At 38.6% G+C, this 26,717-nt stretch overlaps 1 protein-coding gene across 1 annotated transcript in view; it reads right to left on the bottom strand.

Annotated features, from left to right (window-relative positions):
* LOC131321174 (uncharacterized) overlaps positions 1–5,063 on the bottom strand; it is a 62,148-nt gene extending 57,085 nt beyond the window's left edge. Inside the window, exon 1 of the mRNA XM_058352178.1 lies at positions 5,060–5,063. The gene's annotated coding sequence lies outside the window, so the exon portion shown is untranslated. The remainder of the gene's footprint in view (positions 1–5,059) is intronic.
* Positions 5,064–26,717: the final 21,654 nt, after the last annotated feature.

Below are 26,717 nucleotides of genomic sequence, written 5' to 3'. Positions count from 1 at the left end.
TGACAGCTGAAGACAACCTCAATCAGGCTTTGTTAGAAATGGATAGCACCAAAAAAGCTGCTCATGAAGAAGGCTACCAGAAGGGATTTGATGCCGCTACGGCGAGCTATGTTGAGCAGATGCCTGCAATTCAAGATCAGATATGGGGTGCATGTTGGGAGGCATGCCTGACCAAAGTGGGAGTTGCAGAAGATTCTCCTTTCTGGGAAGACAATGATCTGCTGAGCACCCGTGGTTGGAGCATTCACGAACCAGCGAAGCATCCTGAGGACGATATCGAGCAACAAATTGAAGAGTTTGCTGATGCTGAAGAGGATACGCCAACTGATACCCACCCTGTGCATTTACCTGTTCAAGTTTCAACCAATAAACCCATTAACCTGGAGGAAAATGCAGCTGGATGTGGTGTTGTTACTGAGACTGGCACAGAGGTTCCAGATGAAACCCCTCCAGAGGTCCAAAACCTGGACTGATTGGTAAGTATATATCTTGAACTATTTAATACTTTGGAGAAGTTGACTGGTCCTGCATGACCGTAAGCATCAGCCCTGTGAAGCACTGGTACATTTGACAACACATGTATTCGGCCCCTTGTGGCATAACTATACATTTTTCTCGGCCCCTCATACTTTGCACGCGTTTTTGGGTGCAAACAAGTTTATCTAAGTATCTCATGGTTTAGTTTAAACATATGTTTGACTCAAGTGTTTCTTACTTGTGTTACAATGCATATTCTTGTATGCTTCCCAAATTCCTCATATTTGGTTTTACTCCTAAGTGTATTCATACTTAGGGAAGAAAACTTCAAATAATCATACTCGAATTATAATCAAGTATATTCGTACTTAGGTTATTGACTTTTTAAACATATACCCGTTTTATGTTTCTTAGCCAAGTACTTCATACTTGGAAAGGAAGCATTTATTTCATACTTATGTGTAAGTGTTTCATACTTTGCCCAAGTGTCACGTACTTGAAAAAACACCTATTTAAGCATACTCGTACTTATGGAAAAATTTTCAAGCAGTCGTTTCTGCAACCCAAGTGTATTCGTACTTTGGATATTTTTTAGTTTCACGTGCTTTAAATAAATTGCATATTCTCGTATGCACTAAAAGTATCACATACTTGGATATATCCCTTTTGCTCGGACATATTAAGTTTCTCGTACTTTTAAGTTAATTTTTGCATAATCTAAAACTTCATATTTAAATAGAATGGATACATGTATTCGTACGTTCCTTGCTCTCTAATACGAATAGGGAAAAACAGTTCTTTGTTCGTATTTAGAAAAATTAAAAATCTCCAAAAATATTGACATAAAGGAAAAAGTGATTTTATTCATAATCCTAAAACTCAATGAGGCGTTACTTGTACCTCTTGCAACTGAAAGATAATAAAAACAAGGAAATTACATTGGTAATTCCCACATAATCTGAATGTGCATCCTAGAAAATAGACTGAAGTCTTTTAAACAAAGAACTTCCTCAAATTATGGGCATTCTAAGGCCTTGGCACCGGGTTCCCGTCCAGGTCTGCCAATCTGTAAGCCCCTATGCCCACAATTTCAGTAACCCGATATGGGCCTTCCCAATTGGCCCCCAACTTGCCTTCGTTGGCCACTTTGGTGTTGCCGAGCACCTTACGAAGAATAAGGTCTCCTACACCAAACTCACGTGGGTGGACACTTTTGTTGTAACTTTTCATCAGCTGCTCTTAATACGAGGCTAAATGAACCAGAGCTTTCTCCCTCCGTTCTTCGGCAAGATCCAATTTTATCTCCAGGGCTCTGTCATTGCCTCCACTTTCAACCAAAATAGTCCTGTTGGTCGGCAAACCAACTTCTAATGGAATAACAGCCTCTATTCCATATGCTAATGAATAGGGGGTCTCCTCCGTAGACCTCCTAGGAGTTGTACGATGTGCCCATAACACCAGTGGTAACTCATCAGGCCACTTCCCCTTTGCTTTATCCAACCTCTTCTTGATCCCATCAAGAATGGTTTTGTTGGAAGCTTCTGCCTGCCCGTTACTCTGAGGGTAGGCTGGGGTTGAGTAGTAGTTCCTTATTCCATACTGGGCACAGAATGCTTTGAATTTTTTCTGAAATTGGGACCCAATATTTGTAATCAATGAATAAGGGACCCCAAACCAAGTAATGATGCTTTTCCATACAAACCTTTCTATCTAGGTTCAGTGATCTTAGCCAAAGGTTCTGCTTCAATCCATTTGATGAAATAATCCGTTGCTACCAACAGAAATTTCCTATTTCCTGTCGCTTTATGGAGTGGACCCACGATGTCCATGCCCCATTGGGCAAACGGCCAAGGACTCGTTAAGGGCACCAAATCTTTTGCTGGTGTCCGAATCATTGGTGAGAACTTCTGACATTTCTCACAGATTTTCACATAAACCTTAGCATCTTCTTACATATGTGGCCACCAATAACCTTGGGTGATTGCTCGATGGGCAATAGATCTGCCCCTAGCATGGCTTCCACATGTTCCCTCATGAATCTCGTGGAGAAACTTTTGCACCATCTCGGGGTGCACACAAAGCAAGTAGGGTCCAGTGAAGGACTTTCTGTACAATTTTCCTTCAGGTGATAGCCAAAATGGTGCAGATTTTACTTTAATCTTATGAGCCTCCTTTTTATTAGTAGGGAGTATCCCATCTCATAAGAACTCCATAATTGGATCCATCCAACTCGAACCTTGGTTCACGTCCAAAACCAACTCTACACCTCTTCCAATGCTAGGCTCAGCAAGATAATCTACTGCCACTCTTCTCTTGAATTCTGTTGGCACAACTGCAGCCAACCAAGCGAGGGAATCTGCATGGGAATTCTGTCCGGAACCTATTTGTTTAATATACACCCTCTCAAAAGTGTCCAATAGATCCTTGGCTACCTCCAAATATGCTGCCATCTTCTCATTCCGGGCTTCATACTCTCCGGACAACTGATTTACTACAAGTTCTGAGTCACAATAAACTCTTATTCGTCTGACCTTCAGGGTTTTTGCACTTCTCAAGCCAGCTAAAAGTGCTTCGTATTTTGCCACGTTGTTTGACGCACTAAATCCTAGCCGAACAGATAGATCCAACATTGCTCCTTCAGGAGGAAAAAGCACAACCCCGATTCCTGATCCAGTGTTACATGCCAATCCGTCAACAAACAGCTTCCATTCTAGGGGATCCTGTTCGGCTAAGGCTTGGTTCTTTTCTGCTGGTGGCCCAGTTACCTATTCCTTTCTCGTAGGAGGCAAAGGTGCTACTGCAGGTGAGAATTCCGCCACAAAATTAGCCAAAACTTGGCCTTTGATTGCCGTGCGTGGCTGATAATCAATATCGTATTGGCTTAACTCGACGGACCAAGTTGAGATTCTTCCCAAGAAGTCTGCCTTTCGTTGGAGTGACTTCAATGGAAACTCGGTATACACCACAACTCTATGGCTCTGGAAATAATGTGGCAATTTTCTAGTTGTTGTTCTTAACGCCAGGATCAATTTCTCGAGGGGCAGATATATCGTTTCTACATCTAGCAACCTTTTGTTCGCATAATAGACAGGGATTTGCTCGGATCCCTTATCCCTTAACAGGACTGCACTCACAGCATGTTCAGAAACAACTAAGTACAAAACTAAAGACTCACCTGGCTTTGGAGTCGAAAGAAGGGGGGCAGAAGCCAAATACCCTTTCAGATCCTGGAAGGCTTGCTCACACTCTGCTCCCTATTTGAATCCTTCCTTTTTCTTTAACAGTTGAAAAAAGGGTCTACACTTGTCACTTGACTGGCTAATAAATCTATTGAGGGCCGCTGCCATCCCAGTCAATCGCTGGACCTTTTTCGTTGTCCTAGGACTCTGTAGATTCTGTAGGGCCTTTATTTGATCAGGATTTGCCTCAATCCCCTTTATGGTTATACGAGGTGGCCCAAGAACTTTCCAGATCCCACTCCAAATGCACATTTCGAGACGTTGAGTTTTAGTTTGTACTTCCTTAGGATTTCAAAAGCCTCCTTTAGATCCGTCATGTGTCCCTTTCTGGTCTTACTCTTTACCACCATATCATCAATGTAAACCTCCATGGTTTTGCCTAAGAGTTTTTTGAACATGATGGTTACCAACCTTTGGTACGTCGCCCCTGCATTTCTGAGCCTAAAGGGTATGACACTATAACAATATAACCCTCGTGGTGTAATGAAGGAAGTCTTTTCCTGATCAGGCCCATACATGGCAATCTGATAATATCCTCGGTATGCGTCGAGGAAACTCATCCGTTCATATCTAGCAGTGGCATCCACTAATTGGTCAATTCTGGGAAGAGGAAAACTGTCCTTTGGACATGCTTTATTCAAGTCTGTGAAATCCACACAAACACGCCATTTTCCATTCTTCTTTTTGACCACCACAGTGTTGGATAACCACTCTGAATAGTAGACTTCTCGAATCGCTTTGGCTTCTAACAAACGATCTACTTCTTCGAGAATAGCGTCAACATGCTGTACAGTCGCCCTCATTTTCTTCTGAATGACTGGCTTGTGCTGCGGGTCAACGTTTAAGTGATGGCAGATCACATCTGCATTTACACCGGGCATCTCCTCTAGTATCCATGCAAATACATCAATATGTTCTTTTAAGAAACTAACCGTCTCGGCTTCTTCCTCTGCTGGTAGTGATTCCTCAACCAGAAAATATCTATTAGGATCAGATTCGTTGATTTGTATTTTCTTTAAACCTTCAGTTGTTCTTTCTGCTGGGTTGCCTCCGACATCCTCGATAGTCGGTTGATCCGGCACTTCTACCGTATGAACATGATGGGCTTTTGGGAGTCTTTTGATGGTGGAAATCAAACACTGTTGTGCTATTTTTTGACTACCCTGGATTTTTTCAACCCCGTCGGACCCAGGAAATTTTACCATCTGATGGTAGGTGGAAGAGACTGCCCTCATCTTGTGTAACCATGTTCTCCCTATAATCATGCTATAGGAAGATGGCACATCGACCACTAGGAAGTCGGTTCGTAGCACTACCGTGCCAGCCCGAACAGGCAGAGTTACCTTGCCCAGTGGCCAAACTGCCCCCGCCCCAAATCCGACCAAGGGGGTTACTGACTGTACCAAATCTGCTTGTGTCAGCCCTAACTTTTTAAATGCATCGTAGTATAGCACCTTGGTGCAGCTCCTTGAATCCACCAAGATCCTTTCCATGTCATACTCCCTAATTCATAGGGTTATGACTAAAGCGTCGTTATGCGGTACCTGGACTCCTTCCAGATCCTCGTTTGTGAAAATTATGCCCTCGTTGGATGCTTCTTCACCACGCCCTCTTTTCTTCCCCAACTGCATCACATGTTGGTCGTGTTTAATTTGCCTCTGGAGTAATCTCACCTTATTTCTTGTATAAGGCTCTGCCAATCCATGTATCATATGGATTATGCCATTTGGATTTTGTTCGTAATCTATCCCCATTGCTTTCTCTTTATCCTTGGGATCTTCTTGGATAAATTCTTTGATGTAACCACGAGAGACTAAATCATCGAGATGCCTCTTATATTAGTGGCGTAGCCAGAAAACTATATAAGTGGGGGCACCTTTTAAACACATTTCAACCATAAAATTTCATTTTAAGCAATGTTAAAACATTTGTGCTAAGACTTGAAAAACTTAACATAATTTTTTAATATAGTAAAATACAAAGAATATAAAAACAATCCAACTACTTGAATTGTCTTAGCGGATCAAGTTTAAAAGTAATTCACTACACGATATTTAGCATTATTGCTCCCATTGTTAATAATTGCTAAAGTATAAAACATATAACCCATGGTTTAGGCATTTTTGAATTTTAGACATTATGCATTAGTGAGTTCCAAATAGTAAGTGGTGGCTATTTTTCACATTAGACATCTTATTTCGCCAGTATAATGACAATGTTCAAATATGTGGAAAAGAAATTGAGAATGAAATGATATTCGACTAGAGAAAATACAATTATGAAATACAATTAACTAGAGAAAATACAAAATATACATTTTAAAATCTTAAATTAAAAAAAAATTGAGTGGGGGCGCGTGCCCCCGCTCATCCTATTCTCCCTCCGCCACTGTCTTATACATCTCACAGTCCTCAATCATGTGGCCCCAGTCCTTGTGATAACTGCAGTGCTGATTCGTAGCACGCTTTGCATCTTTATTTCCACCCAGACTTGGAGGCCATTTGAAGTAAGGCTGATTCTTTATTCGATAAAGAATCCTGTAGATGGGTTCCTTCCAAACTGTGTTTATTGAAAAGAAAGACTTGGGGTCCGGAGCTTGTTTATCCTTGTATGGCTCTTTCTTTGCCTGCCCATAGTCTTTCCTCTCTCGGTAGGTTTTGGGTTCTGGCTTATCTACTTTCTTCACAGGCCCCTTCACCTGCTCGGTCGTGACCTTACCATCCTCCCGAAGTATGTCATCCTCGTTTCTGGCGTGCTGCTCTATCCGCTCCATTAATTTTGCCAATGTTTGCACTGGACTCATGTTCAGGGACTTACGTAGCTCCCCCCGAACAGGTAAACCTGTCTTGAACGTTGCTATCGCATACTCCTCACTGCAACCTTCAATCTCGTTGAAAGTCTCCCAATACTTCTTTGCATAGTTCCTGATCGGCTCATCCTCACCTTGCTTTATAACGGAGAGGCTTTCAAAAGTTTTTGGGGCCCTTCTGTTTGTTAGGAACCGTCAATGAATTCTTCGACCAACTGCACCTATCCTCGGATGGAGCGTGGATCCAACTTATGAAACCAAGACAAAGCTACCTTCCCCAAACTTGATGGGAACATCTTGCACATAATTGCATCATCCCCTTCATGCATATACATAGCCTGCTGGTAGTGCTGAATGTGTGCCACAGGATCAGCATCTGTCTCGTAGAGGACAAACGTCCCATGCTTTACTCTGCTCGGCAGCTTAGCATCCTGTAGCTTCTTTGAAAAGGAGGAAGACGCAATATTGCTCAGTGCCTTTCGTGCAGTCATGGTTTCGTCCTCTGCTCCCTTTGTTTTGTGGGTTTAGTCCTTTCCCAATCGGAATCAGGTCTCTCGTACCTATCCCTATGATGTTTCCTAGTCCCTTCCTCCTCAGGGGTAAAACTTCGGCCCCTGCTTCTCCTCCTTCTTGAAGAAGCCCTTCGTCGTTCTGGTGTTCGGCTTTTACTCCTGCTCATCTCTTTTCGTGGAGAAGCTTTATGTCGCCTTGGGGTGGGACTTCTGCTTCTGCTCTTTCTTCTTTGTGAAGGGACTTTCATGTATTTCACCATAGCATACCCGTCGCCCCTGGAATTTCCCCGTGAAAGTCCAGAGTCCTCCGAGTGTTCTTGGATCCTTTCTAGCTCCCGGATCTCGTGCTCTCATTTTTTGATCAAACGAGCATACTCCTCGATTTCTTGCCTCTTTTTATCGAGGATATCTTCACTGTAGTGCACATTTTTTGAGTGTGCAACTGATTCATCCCTTTGGTGGGATTTACTCCTTCTCGTGGATCTTGAAGTTGTCTCACCTTCTCTGTTCTTAGAGTTGTCATGAACAGTAAGAGGGCGGCCCTTACTCGTGGCCCTCCTGTGTCCGCCTTCGGGCTTTCTCGGAGCCCTGGGCGGAGATTTATTTCCACCTCCATCTAGCAAATTTTTTGGATCGTGTGGTGTTGCTGGATCTATTTCCACCATGGTCGTTTTTTCAAAGGGAACTCGTTCGATTCCCACAGACGGCGCCAATTGTAGGGGGATAAAAACAATTGTTGCTCTGAATAACACCAGTATGCAACGGCTATTCGTGCCTCTTCACCGGAACCCTAATCTATCGTTGGAAGCCTAATCTGCAAAACAGACATGGGGTGAGCGCACCTTTGCCGCTCATGGCAAAGGCCCTCCGATGCCTAAGTTAATATCACGTACTAGCAGTAAAACCCTAATTATCAGTAGGAGAATAATATGAGTGCAATGTATTGCATACCTTTTACCTCTAGATTTACCTCTTATTTATAGATTTGCGCATGCTTGCTGCTTAAGCATCCCTGTTGCCCTAGGATTCCTATATCGTATAAAAAACCCAAAATATCTTGGACTCTCGTTCCCTTATCAGTTTACTACTTAAGAGTCCTTTTTAGGACTCTTTTCCATAATTGGCCAAACATCCCATCCTCATTGGGTTTCTTTCCAGATCCTATACTCTCGGGATTTCATAGCCTCTGAGACTTTCAAGAGTATTCCTTCTACACCTACTCTTGATTAGAGTTCTTCCTTTGTTCGGCTCTCTCGTCACCGAACAGATTGCCTGGACCAGCTCTTTCACATGTAACTGGTCCTGTATTAACTATTTGGACCAATGCCATTGTATGTCTCTATCTGCCGAACAGATAGCTTGGACCAATGACTTCTCATGCCACTTGTCCATATCGCCGATCACCGCTCATGGTGGTTCATTTCATCGTATTTATTCCGCGATCCCACGTACCACGTGTTCGGCCGTTTAGTTGTACCTGTTCGGGAATACCTCTCTACACAAGAGACACGCATGCTTTCTAGTTTCTATTAACTCAATGATGTCACCTTTTTAAAATGGCCTTTATTTAAAATCTAAAGTACTACAAGTGTTACAAAACACTTTTCGAGTTGTTAGGCTTGAGAAAATATTTTTCTTTTGACAACTTTTAAAGTATTCTGATGATAATTAAGGTATCCGACACACCTAAACTCTATATTTGGTGGCGACTTCAAGTCATATTTTTCTAAAACAAAACCCATTTTCATCACATGAATACCAGCACAAGTCTCGACGATTTGCATGACAAGGGCAAGCGTTTGAAATTCCCGGCGCAACAGATACCAAAGCCGTAGATTTGTGGGAAATAATAATCAACGGGAATTTAATAGTCTTCTTTTGGACCGTCCTCCGGATATTCATGCTTTAATCAACACTATCACTCTCCAATGGTTCAACCCAAAGCCTCACACTATTGCTTGGAACTTATCTCCTCAAAGGCATTTCACAAGTAGCGGGAGCTGGATCTGCCGGATCCTCTGTGAGGATCAAGTGAGGCTTTTAATTTGGAGGTGCCACCTCATTAATGAAGAGATTCAAGGGTTCATAAGCCAAAAAAATTACGCTACGTAAAAGGACAAGAAAGTAACAGAGAGAAAATCCCCAAACGACTCATTCTTCTTCTTTGTTTCTTCTTTTTTTCTCTTATTAGACGAAAATAAGCCAAAAAAATAGTATTTTTGGTTTGTAACTATTTTTTTAAAAATAAATTGTGTTTCAAAGATAATTTTTTAAAAGTTGCTTGATAAATTCTTCTTCTTCCTTTTAAAACCTTAATACTTTGATACTTGAATGCTCGAGGCTTGATATTATTTCTCATAGAAAGCTACTAGATGCATTCACCCGAGGTAACTCCAACATTGATTGAGAGGGTTAAACTTAACTCATTTACCCATTCGAATTTCTTTCGAAAAGAGATTTTCAGTGCATTTTCAAATTTAATGAAACCACTGTTGTTTGAGCTCATGAGATTGATAAATAGAGCATGTAAGATTAATCATCTGTGTATGGTCTTTGACTGAAATTCAGGTAATTTGATGAGTTCCATTGAAGAGAACTCAAAGCCCACCACTTCGAAACACACACACACACACACACACACACACACATTTCCTGAATAAAGACAATTAGACCAAAAAGACAGATTTTTTTGGCTTATTTTCAGCTTTATTCAAAAAATTTGAGTTGCTGTTGTGATTCTTTACTTTTTTTATTCCTCTCGTCAAGATGACTCAATAATCCACAAACATTTGACACAAAACTAACAAATGCAGGAAAAATTGAATAAAAAAAATTAGCCAATTCACTCATTTGTCGAAACTAGACCTAAAGTTTGGAAAAGTGAAGTTTTAGGTAACAGAAAAGAAGAAGAAATGGAGAAGAAAAATCAGCCTTACAAGGAGGGCTATTGTGAATCATTTGATCTCTTCATTAATGAGGTGGTGCCTCCAGGTTAAAAGTCTCACATAGTCCTCACAAAGGATTTGGATCTGTTCGGCCTACCACATCTCAAATAATATCACTGCCCCTACTCCATCCCTTGTTTGAAGATGGGTTTGGAAGATTCATGCCAACCCAAACCCAAGGATTGCCTTTTCACTTGGCTTGCCCTTGAGATATGCCTCTCCACTAACAAAAAGTCTACCCACATAGATATTGTGCACGATCCTGCACAAACGGCTCCATGGAGCCCACTACGGGATCTCCACAAACGATCCAAGCCGTTCAATAAATATAAAATATTTTTTCAAGTGCTCCCACAAAAGAAGAAGAAGCTCAATATGATATCTCTAAGTACTCAATCCAATTACATAACTTTTCACATTGAGAAGTGGCGATCGGCACTTTGAATGAAGACAGGGGTGCTAAAATGCTTAGAAGGGTGTTTTGCAAGATTCTCCAACAATCGTTTGTTCATTACTGTTCAACCGGGCCTTCGTACTCCTAATCAAAGCTCAAGAGAATTGTTTCATCATCGGGATTGGCCCAAGGCGGGGCTTAGACATTTGTCAAGCCAAATTAGAGTGTCTGCAAATGTTCCTCTGTGATAGAGCATGGGTAGCTACAAAGTGTAGCTGAGCGAAAGTCAAAGCCGTAATGAGACTCAAATTTGGCTAGGCAAACATCTTAACTCTTCAGCATAAAATCAAGAAATTTTCGAAAAAGATTTTATGGCCGAATCAGGACCCGCCTACGTATTCTTTTGAGGAAATAAGACCATGCGTAGTTTAGGGCAATCATTGCATATAAACGTACGGACTTGCAAAGAAAGATGTGACTTGGCAATAGTACTCTCGTATGCATCCCTCGATAGATCGGTATGGCCTAAGGCACGTCTTTCTTTGCAAGTTCTGTACTTATTCATGCACTAACTGCCCTGAACTACGCATAGACTAATTTCCTTCAATAAATATGTACGCAGCCTTTTGGTCTAACTCTTTCATAAATAAAATATCATAATCTCTATATATAAATACCCATAGGCGACCTGTCAAGTCATTCCATAATCCAACGTCTTTTCCAAAAGTAAATTCAATAGGCTACAACCTAATATTCCATAAGTAGTAAAGGAGAGAAGGAAAAAAATGTTATTACATATATCATATGTCAAAAGACATATAAATGAAGTTACATTTTCATCTCCAAAACATGATTTAAACAAGATGAATAAGTATTGAGCTTTCAAAATGTCTGGCAATGGACATCAAGCACTCCACACTCTTGATTTGTACCTAAAAATAGAAAGGTTGAGCACACACTTGTCTAGTAGAGAAATCGCCAACAAGCTCTAAATGTATATGAGATGGCATGTGAAAGGAAAACGTAACATGAGCAAAGCCATTTTGAGTAAAATGAGAACATGCGGCACCAACATACATGTGAAACTAAAGAACTCACCCACGCACAATTGTTTCTAAAACATTTCCTCGTCAACTGTAATCCCTTTATTGAGTTTTCATTTCGGCCCCAATACATCATGAGTGATTCCTAGCGACACCCAAAGGTGAACTGTAACGACTCGAAATTTTAATGAATAAAAATTTCATTTTATATTGGAATTTCTTTTAATTAATTAGTATTGCTTTTAAAATTCCTTTTAAATTTCTATAATCTGTCTTAATTAAATTTTAGTCCTTAAAAATTATATTTCTTGGCTAGAAGTCCTACAAGGCAAGTAGCGTTAGTTTTTAACCGATTAGTTGGAGGAACCGAACTACCAATTCACCTAGTTACAACTCCCTAACCCTAGATGGACCTTTTTGACCATCTTTGAGCCTTACAAACCCCTCCAACCATATTGAGCCTTTTGGACCTAGGAAGGTAATCATTTTACCCATTGGTTAATAATTATTAGGGAAAATTTTATCCCTTGGGTAATAAAAATAAGTCAAACCAAATCCCATCTTCTTGCTTACAAAAGAAGCAAATATAGCCTAGTCAATACATACAAACCTAGAATCGTAGCCCTAAACCTAAGTCACCCACCAAAGTCACTTCCCTAGATTTTTCTAGATACTTATATATAGATATATGTACTTCATAGGTTAGGCTTTCTAGGAAAGTCTTAACCATTGGTTAATAATTACTAAGGAAAGTTTTATCCCTTGAGTAATAAAAAGATAGTCTTGCCAATAAATATTTAGATTTATAAGGCAAGTCACTTTCTTAGATTTCCTATGTACTTATATGCTTAAAATATAGAGATATGTACTTCATAGTCTATCATAAACATGACTAAAGGACATATAGGCTTTCTAGGCAAATCTTGACCATTCTTTTAATTCACACTTGCAAACCTATCACCCATATTTTTTTTCTAGACTAGACCACATAGTACTTATATATGCATAGTTATATATATATAGGTACCTTGTACTAGTGAGAGTTGGAAAGATTTGGAGAGTACATTGACATGATTTTCTTACATCCTTACAACCCAATCTTTGAACCATCCCTTTCTTCCTCCATCAAATCTTCCTAAAATCTACCCAAAGTACAAAATCTAGTCTTTCATTGATGGTTACTTGTACACTACCCTTCAACCTACCCACCAAGCCATGCTTTGACATGACAAAGGAAGAAAAAAATCAAAGATAGGAGAGAGAGAGAGAATTCGGGTGAGAGAGAAGAGAGAGGGAGCTTTGGCCTATAAATAGCAAGCTCATTATAAGTCATTCTACACCTTCACACCTTGCTCTCACTTCTCTCTAGAACTCTAAGCCTTCTAGTTCCAAAGTTCAAGTTTCCTTAAGTTCTTGAAGTTCTAGAGAGCTACCACCAAACCACCTCCAAAAACCACCCCTAAATCTTTAAAGTAGCCTAGTTTAGTTAGCAAAATTGTTTCTAGGAAGAGAAAATCCATTTCTCTTCCTTTCGAAGCAATTCGGAGTCGTTACGCCGCCAATTCGCAAAACCGACGACCGATTCTCAAAACCGACCAACCGCCAAGAAGAACGATAGAATCTTCTTATCCCTTATCTCTAAGTATAAGTAGAATGTCCTTACTCTCTAGTTCTAAGTATAATGTAGAATATCCTTAATCGCTTTCCCTTAGTATATAAGGTTATCTATCGCTTATAATGTTTGGAATGTATGATAGTTAACAAACTTATTTTTGCTAATGAAAGTATGAGCATGTCGGAATAACTGACTTATACTCTAATAAACATATGTTGTTTTGAACTTCCCACAAAGGAAGAAAGAACGATTTTTGAAAGATAAGACTTTATTGTTTGATAGAAGTATTCGTATTTTGATCTTTAGGATGATTGTGAGCATGTATACATCAATTGCTTGTATTACTTGTCTTGTTGTAAAGCATAAGTGATTTTCACTCCAAGGGTGTCCGTACATGTGGCATTATGCTTTAAGTGGTGTTTGAGCATGACTTGTGATATAGAGTTGGTTGATCTTGCTAGTTTAGTTTCAAGATTACAATGAATGATTTATGTTCACTTTTGTGAAAAGTCCTACCTCGGAGTCGTTGCATGAAAACGAGACACGAAAATCGAGAAAGTAGAAACATGACACCTAGGATGTGGTTAATGAAAATGCGTGTTTTGAAAAGGCGAAATATTTTGGAAACCGCAATGTGGCCGGACGTGGTAGCCCATTGTGTGGTGTGTGTTTTGTGTGCCAACGGGAACCCGGTGCGGCGGAACCATTGTGAGGATACTCGGGAGACCGGAACGGCAAAACCGAGGCTGGGTGTGTAAAATGACGATTTTGAAAATGTTGATTGGTTAATGAAAGGTGAAACCAGTGACACGGTCTACGAAATGACGCGTAGGAGAAACTCGAAAATCATGGACACCAACGATAGTGAATAGTGAATGCAGATGTGTCATTGTTATCTGTTTGTTAGATACATGTACTAAGTAGAAATTGTTAATATGCCCTAATGTTTGTAAGTTGAGGGTTAGTGGGTTTGAGTTATTCTATTGAGCTTTTGTAGCTCATGGTGTTACCTTTAGTGACCCTAACATATTATATTGGCGGCGACGCTGGTATAATGTGTCAGATCTTATAGATGAACAGGGTGAACTCTACACTTTGGAAGCTTTCGGAGCCGAGGAGCTGGCCAGGATGGAGCAACAAGCGGAGTAGTAGATAGAAACCCTAGTTTCTCCCTCCTTTTGTTGAATAAAAGTACTTTTGTTAAGATTATAATGTAATATTGAGCCAGACTCTATTTAGATTTTTAATGAAAATGTTTATTTAACGTCCCCAAAATTAGGGATGTTACATGGACCTAGTGAGATTCCTAGCAACACACCCGAAGGTAGACCTAGTGACATTCCTCTCTATGTATTGGGTATCCACGTTCCAATTTCAAAAGAAATCAACCATGATCTTCCATTTGTCTCATTCCTCAATAAATTTGCCATCAAAATCAATTCATCCTACCACAATGTGTCAAATATGCATTTTAAGATCTCAATCTCATGAATGTACATAAAACAATCCAATTATGAGAACCGCAGCCTTAAAATCCTCACAATAGTAATTTTTTAAAAAATCTGCAGTTGCTACCGATAGAAAGAAAAACGTGGTACCGGTAGCAACATCTCTAGATTTCGGTTTTGGAAGGCTGCTACCGGTAAGGCCAAAAACGTGCTATCGGTAGGGACGAAACAAGGATTTTCAATTTAAAAACTTGGCTATTGGTAGGAGCTAGGTTTTTCAGAAAAAGTGATTCAACCTCTCTTAGATTTTCATCCAACTAGGGAAAGAGAGATCTAATACCAAATCAAGCACCCAATCAACAAATAAACATCTAGAAAGAGAAGAGAGATCCCTACCAAATGAATCTTGAGCAAAACCCCCAAGATCCAAGCAAGCCCTAGATGTCCCAAGCTTGATTCTTGAAACCCACCAAGAAAAACTCCTTCCAAGCTTGATCACTCGATTTCCCAAGTCTTGATCTCTAGAATATGAAGAAATGGAGGTAGATCTTCATGGGTTTGAAGTATTTGAGAAGGATCCAAGAGAGAGAGAGATATGTCAAGCGAGGGTGAGATGATAGAGCGTGAGAAGAGAGAAAATGTAGCACCAGGAAAAGAAAAAGAAAAGAGAAGGGGATTGGATTCTCCTGACTTTATTTTGGAACTTATATAGGTGCAATCACACATACACCCCTCAACCACTCAAGTACCCACATCAACTCCCACAATTTACAATGTAATTGCACAATTGACCCGAAAACATAATTCACATAAAACGGCTCAACCACATATTGAAATATTAAAAGAAAATAAATAAATTACGAGTCTCAACATTTTTCAAAAATCTCTTGATTTTTAAGAGATTTTTTTATGCTTAATATGTTTGCCTAGCCAAATTCAAGTCACTTAACGGCTCTGACTTTCGCGCAGCTACGCTCCATAGTTACCTGTGCTCTGTCAAAGAGGGGCATCTATAGACTCCCTAATTTGGCTTGGCAAAATTTTAAGCCCTGCCTTAGGCGAATCCAGTTGATGAATAGATTCTTGTGAGCTTTGGTTGAAAGTACGAAGGCTTGGTTGAACGACGACAAGACTAAAATTGTTGGAGTATTCCTTAAAACTCCTTTCCAAGCATTTCAACATTCCTATCTTCATTCAAAGTGTCGATAGCCACTTTTGCATATGCCTGTCGCTAGTTTTATTGTGTCGATCACTAGATAAACAGCCGATCACCAATATATTTATCTATCGCTACTTGGCTTCTGGTCCAGAATCACGCCTGCTACTCATTCTTTTGTCGACCGCCATATATTGTGGCGGTCACTAATTTTTATCTGGCGACCGCTATTCTTGCTTTTCTGCAAAATGCTTTTAGAAGCCCAATAACTCTCACATAGTTTGAATCTGTTTCAAACTCTTTTTCCTCCCGCTTGGTGCACACGTTTGAATTGTACACAACTTTTTTTGATAGAGTTATGCAACGGATTTACTCTTATTTTTGGATTTAATTTAATCGAAGTGATAATCCCTAAGTTTTATCACTTCACCCCTATAAATAGAGGCCATAACTCCGAATTCAATATCGTTTTCCTTACTTCCACACTCCATAAATTCGAAGCAATCACACACAATCCCTTAAATCCACAAGCAAAACACTCCGAGTGTCATCTTCAACCTCCCAACAATATAGCCGTTCAACCTCGTTCTTTGTGCTTATAGTCCATAAAAGCCACAAGCTTCCAATCTCACCGAGTACTAAGGGATCAAGGTGGGATGATCCCATAGCCCCAATGGCCTGGCAATTTTTCGGTTGTGATTCATTTTTCTGTAGTTTTTATGAATACAGTATGATTTGGTATAACGAGGAGCAGCGATTGCCACAGTTTGTGGCGGTCGCTGATTTTGTATATATGCATGTGGCTATTGCTAGACCTAAAGTGGCGATCGCTAGTTTAGATTTTGTTGAAAGCCAGTCTTGCAGTCCAAACAGAAGCTTTGTTCTCTTGTTTTCTGCATGCTTCCCTCATTCCCTTTCTCGTGTTTGGTTTTTATTACCGTTCTCACCCATACCTGTTAATAGCTTAATTAAAAGTTCACGTGAAATCACTTAAGTATGTTAAATTGTCTTATGTCAAATAAGTAGAGGCCAACATTTGTAGTTGTGGTTGGGCGGAGAGGGGTGCCTAACCCCTTACCCTCACCATATCTTTGGCTCCCAAATGCAAAATCTCGATTCTTGCTTTCTTGGTTACTAAAACCAAGTGGCGACTCTAAACAGATTAAGTACACCACAGCGGGCACTTCCGATAAACAGACATGCCGCAATGAACAAATTAAGTGCGCCGCAACGGGCACTTCCGATAAACAGACATGTCGCAACGAGTATCTAAAAAGAGTAGTTTTGCTGACCGTCCATCCTGTGTGGTAACGCTTTGCCCGAGCGCACTCGCGCGGGGTGGGGTAGTCCACACAAAGCTGGTGTAAAGATGATCAACAAAAAATAAAAGTAAAAACATAGGATGCACACATAGCTAGCTCTTACTGTGCATGCTCTTGTCCTAAACTCATAGAATTAGTTAAACTCTATATCATAAAGTAAAATTCGAGTTGAAACCTATCTGTATCATAAAGTAGAATTACCCATGAAATCCTCCTTTGGTACCATAAGAAAGAAAAAACAATAAAAGGAGTATCTTAAACAACAACAATTAAAAATCAGCACTCAAATGGGCATCAAATCAAACACTAACCTTTATAATCAAAGCTCCCTTCATCTTCAAAGCACCCATAAGGCTTGTTTATAAATGATCGAGGTGGTTTAACAAATAAATCCAATAAGCAAAACCATCACCAATTGAACATTTATGTGAGTATCAGCGATTATTTCTATTAGAGACCGTAAGCTATATGTCAGGTAATTTACTACTCACTGAAATCAACATTGATTTCATATTTGTGCAAAAGGATGATGAGAGAGAGAAAGGGTACTTGTAGCCATAAGGTAAAACAATTATGAATGAGTCAACACATCAAGTGATTCACATCAGAGCCTTTGAGAGCTTTATTGAAATCAAAATAAGATAACAGAAGAGGTTGATGTCAATGAATTGCGAGAGAGCTGAGACAGATTATCAAGCCTTTGAAATTGGCCAAGCTGCAGTTAGGTTTTGAAAATGAGTAACCCAAATGAGAAAGATAATGAAAAAGCTTACGGTGATAGCTAAACACAAATCAAAACATAAAAAACTTATACAGTGATAAAAACCTTTATTTTCTCTCTTTTTTCATAGGGTTACACATATGGTACACAATACATAATGAGATTATTAGAAGTGGTGCATACCTACAATATGATATCCGGACATTAGAACAAAATTTTCTCCTAATTAATGCTCTACCAATTCATCAGGAGTCTAAAAATGGGGAAAAGATTCAATTTGAGAATAGATAGGGATTCAAGTGAAAGAATAGAAGCTATATAGAAGAAGACGAAGAAGAAGAAGAGGTCCGTTGTGGCTTTGTGAAATCCCATTTACTGCGTATATGTTTATAGTCGATTCTTGACGTGGAGCTATTTTTCCACTGTGTCAATGCTGATTGAAAAAGAAGAAAAAGGTGTTCCCTTTTACCTCCATGCTAATAGGGGCTCCACTAAAGGCCTTGGAGTGGGGAGTGAAGCTCCATGGTGAATGTTACAAGCACCCCACCCATGGTGAATGTTACAAGCACCCTACCAAGTGCAAAAATTGCCGAAATGAAACCCAAGTTGCTTCATAAAACTGAAAACACAAAATCATCGAACTACATCCTTGCAGGTTTGGAGATGTAACTACAGAGAACAACAAAAATGTCAAGTCAAAAACATAGTCAACAAACCACCATCACATTTAATAGCTAACAAATCTAGCACCAAGATAATTTTTTTTTATATAAACTATTTTCATCCCTAAAGTAGATTTTTTGGCTGCAGTTATAGATGTAACTTCCAAATAATACGATCTATACCATCTATAAATATATGTTTACCAACATATTCTACAACCACATTCCAAATCATAAGAACACCTACTTCAGCATTTATTTTTGCATGCTCATAGGTACAATAACCTCCTAATTGCGAAATATTTTGAGCCCTTAAAATATATGCATACAACAAACACTCAGAAATGTAAGAACTTTTAGGTCGGGGCCTGAACTTCTAACAACATAAATGGCAAATTCCAGAGAACATGCTTTTCCAAGTGGAAATATATAACATGTGTAGAAAGCATATTCATGGCAAGGCCGCAAGAGTGTTTAGTCAACATTCTACAAATGCATGGTAAATAATTTTCTGTACTGGTTCGTGCTCCATAGCAATGTCAGCGAATTCTAAAATATCTTTCAAATCAACATTCTTCAACCAAATACTCCCTCCGTCCCACTTTGTTCCGCTCTTATTCCTTTTTGGGATGTCCCAAAATGATACGCTTGTTTCAAAACTTTCCATTTTTGGATGTTAATTTTACCATTTTACCCCTCATTTTCTTTTACACTTAAGGAGAAATTTTCTCCCTCCCAAATTTGAATATTGAACATGGTTTGAAAGGAAATGGAGTAAAGGATGGGCAAGAAATTGATTTGGCTCCATCTCTCTAGACATGACAGGAAAGTACTTTTGGATTTGGTGGATTCAATTATTTTTTTTAACAAAATTTTAGTATTCCAATACTATTTTCTACAAGGGTAAAATGGAAAATTGATAAAAAGTCAATCTAATTGTAATGTTTTCTTAAATTTCGTGCAAGTCAAACTAGGCGTAACAAAGTGGGACGGAGGGAGTACAAAAAAAGGAGAAGCAAGAGGAAAACAATGACTACGCCACTGGACCAAATGGGGAGATTGCAAATTCTTGGTTCTCAGTGTTCTATAGAATCTATGTAATCTACCATATACCTATACCATTGTCATTATGAACCCTTTCCACTCACTTCAAAACAATCCTTTCATCCTATATATGTCCAAACATTTTTCAAGGTTTGACAAGCCAAATAGATTGTGGGAACCAATAGACATCTAGTCAGTGATCTTCGAAAGCTATACTGATGCTAAGAAACTAGAAAACATGCCATCAATTTGACGCAGATATGAACGTTTTAAGGTCTCGTTTGATAAACATCTTTGAGGTTGGGATTGGATTGCTAAGGTGAGGGTATTAGTAATACCTTATTTAGTTTTCAAAATTGTTCCGGATTGGTAGTCCCATGGGATGAACAAGCCAGCCCATAGGGGGTATTAGCAATACCGTTTGGGACTTGGTATTCATAGTCCAATCCCAACCCCTTCTCATTACTAATTCTTCTCATTACCAATTTTTTATATCAATCCAATCCCATCATCTAATCCCATCTCAAACAAACATGATATTAATAATCCCATCATCTAATCCCATCCCAAATAAACATACTCATTATCAATCCCTTCTCATTACCAATTCCAATCCTAATCCCACCTCCTTACGAATCTCATCTATCTATCACTGTTATCAAATGAGGCCTAAGAGTTACCACCATCAGCTTTCATTCTCTCTCCCCTTTGATACCAATAATAGTTGATATCTATTTGTCAAAGGAATTGACTTTCATACTCCATTTTTTTACATCCACACTCCATTTTTTGTCTTTTAATAAAAAAACACATCCACTTTCAATACTAAAGAACAAAAAAAAAGGTGTAGATAATAGATATAAAAAAAGGGAGTGTGAAAATCAATTTCCATTTGTCAATTAGATTAACACTGACGTTGATGATTGTGGTTTTGTATCTCACCTCACCTAAATCCATTCTCTAAGTTTTATATTAACCACACCGTACATTGTCCACTTTTTTTTTCCCGCTTGCAGGTATAGTACAGAAGCGATATATGCTCATTGGATTTAGTGCAATTTTTTTTATTTGGATAAGTACATAATATATTACTCATGTGTATGTATGTATATACATATCCACACCCTCTAAAATATGCACCGTCAGCACCTCCCCTTTCCTGATAGAATTTCGACGATCCGAGCAGCTCAATGTGATCATAACGTGATTTTAAGGGTACTCGCAAGAGATTAACAAAAAAAATGATCGGGAAGGGCTTCATCTGAACAGTTTTTATTGAACGGTTTAGTAAAAAATTGCTCAAATCAAGCCCTTCCCGGTCATTTTTTTTGCTGATTCCTCGCGAGTACCCTTAAAATCACGTTCTGAATACATTAAGCGGCTCAAATCGTCGCAATTCAATCGGGAAAGGGAGGTGCATATTTTATTTAAAATTAGGGATACTTGATAGGAAATTTGGTGTGTGTGTGTGTGTGTGTGTCTATATATATATATATATATGTATATGTTCAAGGGACACCCAAAAAAACACCCAAAATTTCAATCTCATAGTTCCCGATCGAATTTTTATGATCTAAACCGTTCAATGTGTGCAGAATGTGATTTTAAGGGTGCCCGTGAAAAATTAGCAAAAAAAATGACCGAAAAAGGCTTGATTTGAGCAGTTTTTATTTGAACCGTTCAATAAAAAACTGTTCGAAACTGTTCGGATCAAGCCCTTCCCGGTCATTTTTTTTGTTGATTTCTAGAGGGTACCCATAAAATCACGTTCTGATCACATTGAGCGGCTCGGATCATCAAAATTTGATTGGAAACTATGAGGTGTTTTTTTGGGTGTCCCCGGAACCGCCCAGTATATATATAGCCACAAACAAAAAGGCCCTATACACCACCATTTGAAATCAAAACTTCAAACCAATCTAAAAATTGATCAAGAGAGTGATTACATTCCCTTTTGACCCAACTATACTAACTACTAAATTTTTTTTAATTCTAAACAAAGTATTTTTTATCCCTTCAGAAGATCTTGAATTCCTCTTACACCAAATTGATATCCAGTAAATTTTCTTAAGCTAGAATATCTTCTTAAACCTTCCCTTCATTTGTTTCTTTCCAATCTCCGTGCATAGAACGGGTAGAGAGGAAAATGACCAGAGAGGTCCATGCACATAGAAATGTTATGCTTGACCTAAAACCCTCATTTGAAGGCTCAATCTAACCAACTACTATTACATTGAAATGTTATGAATCAATTAGAGCAAACTCAAATCAGGTAGCATATATCTCAAAGATTTAGTCTACTACATGTCCATGACCAATAATCTTTGATCGAAAAACTAAAGAACTTATACCTCATTGTCGTAGACAATAAAGAGGCAAAACATTGGCATTTGAAGGAATCTTTTGCAGTATATGACGAGTAGAAGTAATCCAATGTATATGACTACGTACCCTATCAAACTCCTCTGCAAATTGGTTTTGGGTTTTAAAGCATACGCTGGTACTTGACAACTATATCGCTTTCCTGTCTCATGTGTGTAACAACATAAAGATTAAACATGTATCCTGATATATGACAAATGAAAATTAGCCCCCACGTATTAGATTCACATTTGCTATTGCTATTGGAACGGTAAAGGATGACAAAGACCATCTAATGGAAAAAGGGAAGAAGTAGACAACTTATCAAGATTCAAACAATTATGCGAACATTTTGAAAAGTTATGACATCCAATGATCTGAAGATGATTAATTTTGCATCTCCCTCAACATTTTAACTCTTCAGAGAGTCTCCGACAATAGCTCAAATGAAAGTTTTTTCAAAATTGCATCTATTCAATTTTTTATTTCAATTTCAATTCAAGAAACGAGTCACCTTGTTACATGCTAAATTTGCCCGACTACGCACTACCATGGTAACATACCAATGAAGTCTTCTGCATTTAAAATTAAAAAATTACAAAGAAAGTTGAGTACCATAATTTTAATTAGGTTCAATGAGCTACGCGAAGAGAAGTTCTTGGGCACTGTTGTGCATATGTTCATTTTGAGTCTGTGGTAGCGAGGAGTGATTTTGCCACTCCCCAAAAGTTAACAATTTGGGGAGTGGCAAAATCTATCCATACTGATTTTGGCACTCCCCTGGGGAGTGTCGTTAATAATTTGGGGAGTGGCAAAATCACTCCCCCCCCAAGAATTAAGTAAAAATCTTCAAGATACAGAAAGGAAAAATAGTACTCACTAAAACGTGAATCTAGTAGCAAAGAGGTATGCACATATATAGTTTCAAAACACTCAAATTTTACTACCTCATATTCCACCATTCTCCTTGAAAGGAGCTAGATAGATAATTCAACATGATTGCACTCGAAGTATTTTATTGGCTAGGTATTGGATGGAGCCCTTTAAGGTCAATTATAACTCAATCATGTCAAAGCAATTTGCTGCAAGCGAACATGTAAGCACAAAGATAGAACTTTTCAATACTTTAGTTTAAGATAACCTTCCAACAATTAAGCACAAAGATAAGCCTTTCAACTAGGGGTAATACCGGTCCGGTTTCGACCAGTTTTGCCATTTTTTTTGGTCCAAACCGGTTATCCAGTTTGGAATTAGAAATCGGAACCGGTTGAGATAATGCAGTCCGGTTTAGGTCCGATTTCCATTCATGGGCCAACACATCAAAAAATCCCAAAATCACCAAGTTAAATCAATTAGTTCCAAAGTCTACAAAGAATAATTGCTCTCGACTTCAACTTTGCGAATGACCAAATAGATATTTAGATCGCTAAGAAGCAAAACTAACTGAAAAATCACTTTTCCAATCCAAAAACTTTAATCTAACTAGATCCGAAGAAGGGCAAGGAGGAAACAAATTGAGAGAGAGAGAGAGACCTGTGTCTGTGAGTGGTGGGTCGAAGAGAACCTATGCCGGGCGTTCCTCATCGTTGATAGTATAGAGAGAGAGAGAGAGAGAGAGAGAGAGAGAGAGAGAGAGAGAGAGAGAGAGAGAGAGAGAGAGAGAGAGGGAGAGAGAGAGAGAGAGATTCAAATCGATAATTGGTACGTATTAGGGTTGGAGATTCAAATCGCCATGGAGTGCGGCTGTGATGTGTGAGAACTGAGAAATGAAATTAGGGCTGGAGTGGTAACTGGTATGTATTGCTATATATATATAATTGATTAATTTTATATAATAAATATATTTATTAGACTAATTTACACTAAAAGGGTGGGTAGCCCGGTGGTTTAGAGAGGCGAAGGCCAGCCAGCCGACCAGGGTTCGATTAAACACAAAATCTTGTAAATCGAAAGTGGATCGAAATTATTCTACTAATTTGAAAAACTCAGTCCGGTCCGATTTTTTCATTTCAAGATGGGTTTTTCGGTTTGAACAAACAGCCCTACTTTCAACAATCAAATTATTCCCTTCTGAATTTCTTAGCGCATTACCTACATGATCAGCATCAAACCGCACTCTATAGTCTATAATGGGCCTATTTTAATTGTCATCCCACAGATTCAGCATTGTTCATTACAACACATTCCACTGAAACACCATAGCTGGAATTGATCTAAAAAACTCCATAGCTAACCAATGTTAGCACTATTTGACAATGTCCTTCAGGATTAAACTTTCCTTAATTAGGATCTATCCGAGCAACAGAAAATTTAAGCTACTCAGGCTTGTACATAAATAGCTTAATCCTTCGCAGCTTCAGATTGCCAACGTAATCAACAATGGAAGTTCAAAGGTAATATAAAGCCTCTCAAAGCTTCAATTTGAGTACACACTCAACAACCTCATGACAGTCCCAAGACTAAATCTATCTCACACTCTCACCTAATTTATGATCAAATAGGAGAGAAATCACTTTCTTTTCATTTCTCATCAATTTTGAGTGGTAAACAGAAAAATTTTCAGCACAAAATTTTAGTTCCCAACTCCCACAAAGTCATTACACATTAAGGGAGAAAGTTGATATGGTCAAGAAAGGAATACTTTTGAACTTCTTACTGCATTTATTTTTTTTCTCCACAAAAGTTGAGGTAGTTAGTGCTTGCATTTGTATATGCCTAAAAAAATTCAGTAAGCTACAAAGGATTAAAAATATGAACGCGCAAATAAAATTCCCAAGTCCTAAAGATTGGACAAATGCAAATTATGCAAAAGGAAAGTAAAACACATCGAAAAAGAAATGACGAAAAGAATTTAAAGTACTACAAAAACAAAATATCTATACACTATCTGACCTTTTCCCTTTGTAAAGGATTCACCATGGCTTGCTTTTGCTTTCTGGCTCACACCAAAAGCTACGAGCTTGAAGATTACATGGAAAAAGTAGAAAATTGCTGGAGGTGAAAATTTGAAGGAGAACAATAAAAAAGATCTTACAATTCTGAAAAAAGAGAAAAATCAAAATCAACAATGAACAATGAACAACCCAAAAAAAAAAAAAACAAAAGATAGAACAACAAATCGATATCAAAACACTAACCATAGGTTTTTAGCAGCCTTGATGGCTGCTGTGAGCTGAAAAGTCCAGAACTTTGAGAGAAAACAGTGAAGAGAAAATGAAAAAGAAGCTGTAATGCTCTGAACTTAGATAAGCAAAAACCATACTCAAGAATCCACGAGACTGAAGGCGCAACAATGAGAGAAAAATTTAGAACAATATCCATTTGGGAACACTTGAAGTAAGTTAGTTCACATTAAATGTCTTATGCAACCCTGCCAACATGCTCATTCAAATGTACACAACATGAAAGTGTAGGAAAAAATTTCAAAATGACACCTGAACTTTGCACCAAATGTCACAGACACCTAAACTTAAGTTTATTTCAATTAAACACATGTACTAACAAAATCCCCAAATTTAGACATCTGAACTTAAGTTTATTTCAATTAAACACTTGTACTATCAAAATCCCGCAATTTAGACCCCCACCTTTATACTCCGTCCCAAAAATTGCTGACATGGCATCTCCAATCCGTTTAATTTGCCTCATTGCACATGTTTCTAACAAGGGACGATGCACCCAAGTGAAACCCATAGGCAGACTTCAGGTTTAGGGTTGAAGTGAGGGAGATTGTGGAACAATAGGCAGACTTCTGGAGAGAGAAATGGAGGAAAATCAATTAGGTTAAAATCATTTTCCCTCCAAACCATGTTTTTTTGCCCAAACCCAGTTCTTCTTTCTGCTCGGCATACTTCTAATGATGGGTTTCGCTTGGATGCATCGTCCCCTGTTGGAAACATGTGCAATGGGGCAACTTAAATGGTTGGAGATGTCATATCAGCAATTTTTGGGACAGAGTATAATGGCGGGGGTCTAAATTTGGAGATTTTGTTAGTACAGGTGTTTAATTGAAATAAACTTAAGTTCAGGTGTCTAAATTTGGAAATTTTATTAGTTCAAGTGTTTAATTGAAATAAATTTACGTTCAGGTGTCTCTGTGACATTTGGTACAAAGTTCAGGTGCCATTTTGAAATTTTCCCTTCAAATTATTGATTACATAATAGGAAAGCGAGGACATATTCATGGAAAATGTAACCAAAGGAATCAAAACTCTATTTCTTTGCTAATATGAAAACCTGCAGAAAGAGGAAATTGACTTAGCCTTCATTCACCTCCAATTTCGATCCGGAAACAACTTCTCTATTTCTGCTCCAATTTCACATTTTTAAGTTGAAAGAAAAGTCAGAGCAACAGAGAGGAGATAGATAGATCTATAAGAGATAAAAAGCAGTCCATACCATAAACATCGAATCAAAGAGCTATCTGCAAATATTTCATCGTCGCATGCAATGCACAAAGAGAAGGCAGATCGATTACTTGGATACAATTGGATTCCAAGACTGAATGAAATTAAATTAGCTTTGTATTTGGAGTTTAAAACCTGAAAAAATTTGTGGAATTTGGTCTTGAAAGAGATCTCTGGAGCATCCTTTTCACCAACAAAGGAACCAATCAGGCACTTCAAAAAAACCTTGTGTTCATAGATATGCATGTACAACATTACCCTTCAACTAAAGTACAACATTAGGCCATCACATGGGAGCACTTTGGGAAGATTAGGCCAAATAGCAAACCACACCAAGAGTTCGCTTGGATAGTCAATGATGTAATTTTGTACCCATAATTTTACTTGGACAATTGGATACTATTGGAGCTTGTCCCATACTAGTTAAATATAACCTACAAACCTAGTCTACGTAGCACAGACACCCCGACACGCAAATTTTCAGAAAATGGGGGACACGACACATTGGGAAACACATTATGTACATATAAAAAATTTAAAAAAAAACATTCAAATAAAGATAA

This window comes from Rhododendron vialii, chromosome 3a, assembly GCF_030253575.1.
Source record: "Rhododendron vialii isolate Sample 1 chromosome 3a, ASM3025357v1".
Lineage (NCBI taxonomy): Eukaryota > Viridiplantae > Streptophyta > Magnoliopsida > Ericales > Ericaceae > Rhododendron > Rhododendron vialii.
The sequence above is the reverse complement of the archived record's forward strand: the minus strand, read 5'-3'. Positions and strand labels throughout refer to the sequence as shown.